This window comes from Schistocerca americana, unplaced genomic scaffold (assembly GCF_021461395.2).
Source record: "Schistocerca americana isolate TAMUIC-IGC-003095 unplaced genomic scaffold, iqSchAmer2.1 HiC_scaffold_456, whole genome shotgun sequence".
NCBI classification, from domain to species: domain Eukaryota; kingdom Metazoa; phylum Arthropoda; class Insecta; order Orthoptera; family Acrididae; genus Schistocerca; species Schistocerca americana.
Genome location: NW_025726188.1, coordinates 70,001 through 75,000, shown reverse-complemented (window position 1 = coordinate 75,000; position 5,000 = coordinate 70,001).

Below are 5,000 nucleotides of genomic sequence, written 5' to 3'. Positions count from 1 at the left end.
CTCAGGTCCCGGCGGCGCGCAGCGCCGTCCTAAGTACTTGGTCGGGTTCGAGAGAGGCGCAATCGCCCGGAGTTTGGCGAGTAGACGCTTTAGGTGCGACCACCCGTGCTCCCAACTGAGCTTGCCGCTGCCGACAGAGGCCCGGGAGCGTGCTGTCGTGGCATTGCCGGCGGGAGACAACACGCGCCACCTACGGTGGCCGGCAGCTCCAACGCCAGCGCCACAGAAGGACAAAAGCCCCACTTGGGTGCCGAAGCGAACTCTCCCAGCACAGCGCACGCGCCAACACGTCCGCACAGCTGCGATACAAACCACCTGCGAGAACCGCAGAGGCGACCGAGCAGCAGACGGCGTCGCGGCGCCGAGCGCCGGGCGGCGGCGCATCCTCAGCGCACACAGTCCTCAATCGGACCAGCACACTGCAGATGTCCACCGCGCTTCGCACCGGGCCCGCGAGGACCTACTTTGGCCGCACGGCGCCGCGTGCAGGGTGCGCCGGCGCGCAGCTGCGCCGCCTGCCGCCTCCGTCGGCCGGCGCGCCTGCCACTGGCCGCCCCCACCAGCCGGCTGTAGCGCGTGCGCCCACGCACCGCGCGGCCAGCACGCCGGGAGGCCCCCCCTCACCGGCCGGGGACGGTCCCACCCAGCCACCGCCGCGTATCGCTTCACACCCACATGCCATTCACGTTCGTGGGCATGGTGGGTATCGCTGAAACAACCGGTTGGTAGCTCAACCGATCGTCGCCATCACTGATTCACCTCTAGCGAGAACAACCGCACCACAACGGTTTACCAGTTGTTCATTTGCGTAACGTCACCAGCAAACGTAGACGTCCATCGCCATTTGCAAATTCAACGATTGTTGCATGCCTGTGTCAGGTGTCACGACACACTATGTCTGCCCACATACACGCAACAACATGTGCACGCTTCGCGAACACGTGGAAGGTGGCCCCCGTACGTATGCGATGTCCATTGCGCGAACGACTGTCAACCGGCCTCTGTCGCATGTCGCAGATGTGGAACGCAGTGCACCATGCTGTCACGGTGTGTGAGAAGAGACGACTACGTCTGACAACACGCGCCACTACATCAACAGACGGCTCATGCTGATCGCCATCCAGGGCATACCACACTGCAATCCGGCTCTTATAGGGAGACGACACATAGCTGAGTGCACAACAGTTGGACCGCATGGTTCGCCGTTGTTGGCGCAGTCGTTGTACGGTCACATGTACCACGATGTATCATTCAGTACATGAGGACCAATGTGCAGTACAGTGTGTGATTTGGACGTGCAACATCAGCGGACAGTTGACACAGGCCGTACCACAGCGTAGGCTAAGTGCTTCGCCATGCGAATGCCAATGAACAACTGCGAAGGGCATTGAGCATGTACGTCCTGCTGCCATCCACATTACAGTGTATCGCTGCAAGGTGTTTAACATGAAGCGATACACTGGGGACCAGGCAGTGCGAGTAGCAAACTATATTGCGGGGGTTGCAGTTAGGCAACACTACACTAATTTAACGCGTCGTATGACAATTACAGAGCGGGTTAAGGCCCAACGTGTGTTGGGTTAAGGCCCAACGTGTGTTGGGTTAAGGCCCAACGTGTGTTGGGTTAAGGCCCAACGTGTGTTGGGTTAAGGCCCAACGTGTGTTGGGTTAAGGCCCAACGTGTGTTGGGTTAAGGCCCAACGTGTGTTGGGTTAAGGCCCAACGTGTGTTGGGTTAAGGCCCAACGTGTGTTGGGTTAAGGCCCAACGTGTGTTGGGTTAAGGCCCAACGTGTGTTGGGTTAAGGCCCAACGTGTGTTGGGTTAAGGCCCAACGTGTGTTGGGTTAAGGCCCAACGTGTGTTGGGTTAAGGCCCAACGTGTGTTGGGTTAAGGCCCAACGTGTGTTGGGTTAAGGCCCAACGTGGGTTGGGTTAAGGCGCAACGTGGGTTGGGTTAAGGCCCAACGTGGGTTGGGTTAAGGCGCAACGTGGGTTGGGTTAAGGCGCAACGTGGGTTGGGTTAAGGCGCAACGTGGGTTAGGTTAAGGCGCAACGTGGGTTAGGTTAAGGCGCAACGTAGGTTAGGTTAAGGCGCAATATAGGTTAGGTTAAGGCGCAATATAGGTTAGGTTAAGGCGCAATATAGGTTAGGTTAAGGCGCAATATAGGTTAGGTTAAGGCGCAATATAGGTTAGGTTAAGGCGCAATATAGGTTAGGTTAAGGCGCAACGTAGGTTAGGTTAAGGCGCAACATAGGTTAGGTTAAGGCGCAACATAGGTTAGGTTAAGGCGCAACATGGGTTAGGTTAAGGCGCAATATAGGTTAGGTTAAGGCACAATATGGGTTAGGTTAAGGCACAATATGGGTTAGGTTAAGGCACAATATGGGTTAGGTTAAGGCACAATATGGGTTAGGTTAAGGCACAATATGGGTTAGGTTAAGGCACAATATGGGTTAGGTTAAGGCACAATATGGGTTAGGTTAAGGCACAATATGGGTTAGGTTAAGGCACAATATGGGTTAGGTTAAGGCACAATATGGGTTAGGTTAAGGCACAATATGGGTTAGGTTAAGGCACAATATGGGTTAGGTTAAGGCACAATATGGGTTAGGTTAAGGCACAATATGGGTTAGGTTAAGGCACAATATGGGTTAGGTTAAGGCACAATATGGGTTAGGTTAAGGCACAATATGGGTTAGGTTAAGGCACAATATGGGTTAGGTTAAGGCACAATATGGGTTAGGTTAAGGCACAATATGGGTTAGGTTAAGGCACAATATGGGTTAGGTTAAGGCACAATATGGGTTAGGTTAAGGCACAATATGGGTTAGGTTAAGGCACAATATGGGTTAGGTTAAGGCACAATATGGGTTAGGTTAAGGCACAATATGGGTTAGGTTAAGGCACAATATGGGTTAGGTTAAGGCACAATGTGGGTTAGGTTAAGGCACAACGTGGGTTAGGTTAAGGCACAACGTGGGTTAGGTTAAGGCACAACGTGGGTTAGGTTAAGGCACAACGTGGGTTAGGTTAAGGCACAACGTGGGTTAGGTTAAGGCACAACGTGGGTTAGGTTAAGGCACAACGTGGGTTAGGTTAAGGCACAACGTGGGTTAGGTTAAGGCACAACGTGGGTTAGGTTAAGGCACAATACGGGTTAGGTTAAGGCACAATACGGGTTAGGTTAAGGCACAATACGGGTTAGGTTAAGGCACAATACGGGTTAGGTTAAGGCACAATACGGGTTAGGTTAAGGCACAATACGGGTTAGGTTAAGGCACAATACGGGTTAGGTTAAGGCACAATACGGGTTAGGTTAAGGCACAATACGGGTTAGGTTAAGGCACAATACGGGTTAGGTTAAGGCACAATACGGGTTAGGTTAAGGCACAATACGGGTTAGGTTAAGGCACAATACGGGTTAGGTTAAGGTACAATACGGGTTAGGTTAAGGCACAATACGGGTTAGGTTAAGGCACAATACGGGTTAGGTTAAGGCACAATATGGGTTAGGTTAAGGCACAATATGGGTTAGGTTAAGGCACAATATGGGTTAGGTTAAGGCACAATATGGGTTAGGTTAAGGCACAATATGGGTTAGGTTAAGGCACAATATGGGTTAGGTTAAGGCACAATATGGGTTAGGTTAAGGCACAATATGGGTTAGGTTAAGGCACAATATGGGTTAGGTTAAGGCACAATATGGGTTAGGTTAAGGCACAATATGGGTTAGGTTAAGGCACAATATGGGTTAGGTTAAGGCACAACGTGGGTTAGGTTAAGGCACAACGTGGGTTAGGTTAAGGCACAACGTGGGTTAGGTTAAGGCACAACGTGGGTTAGGTTAAGGCACAACGTGGGTTAGGTTAAGGCACAACGTGGGTTAGGTTAAGGCACAACGTGGGTTAGGTTAAGGCACAACGTGGGTTAGGTTAAGGCACAACGTGGGTTAGGTTAAGGCACAATACGGGTTAGGTTAAGGCACAATACGGGTTAGGTTAAGGCACAATACGGGTTAGGTTAAGGCACAATACGGGTTAGGTTAAGGCACAATACGGGTTAGGTTAAGGCACAATACGGGTTAGGTTAAGGCACAATACGGGTTAGGTTAAGGCACAATACGGGTTAGGTTAAGGCACAATACGGGTTAGGTTAAGGCACAATACGGGTTAGGTTAAGGCACAATACGGGTTAGGTTAAGGCACAACGTGGGTTAGGTTAAGGCACAACGTGGGTTAGGTTAAGGCACAACGTGGGTTAGGTTAAGGCACAACGTGGGTTAGGTTAAGGCACAACGTGGGTTAGGTTAAGGCACAACGTGGGTTAGGTTAAGGCACAATACGGGTTAGGTTAAGGCACAATACGGGTTAGGTTAAGGCACAATACGGGTTAGGTTAAGGCACAATACGGGTTAGGTTAAGGGACAATACGGGTTAGGTTAAGGCACAATACGGGTTAGGTTAAGGCACAATACGGGTTAGGTTAAGGCACAATACGGGTTAGGTTAAGGTACACATTGTTGTAAGGAAAGGTGTTTTGGGGGGGGGGGGGGGGCCGGTTTGTTGATTGTGATTATCGTAAGTAAATGACTGCGGCATCATCTGATTTGCCACGTCAGGGTGCACCTTTGGCTCATAACAGGCGGCGCTCTGATTCCATGCTTGTGGCAGACCTGTGTCTTTCATTCCTGCCATTGTTTGTGTGCTGTGACAGGAGGCAGTATTGTGATGTTGGGTGTACCCCTGTGTAGGACATGTGTGGGTGTTGGTGGCTTAGCTGAGCAATGGTGGTTGTCGGAAGGGTGGGATATTCTGTTTTGTGAGTGGACCTCCCGGTCTGGTTATGATAGTGTGGATAGTCTAATGTGGCGGAGAGGATGCACTGGGTGTTGTTCCATGCTGGTGCTTACATATTGTCTCTGTGCCTGTTACAGGCAGAGAGTAGTGCGTGATAAGAGTGTCTGGCTGACGTGTGGTTGTGATTGTGAGCAGAGTCTTT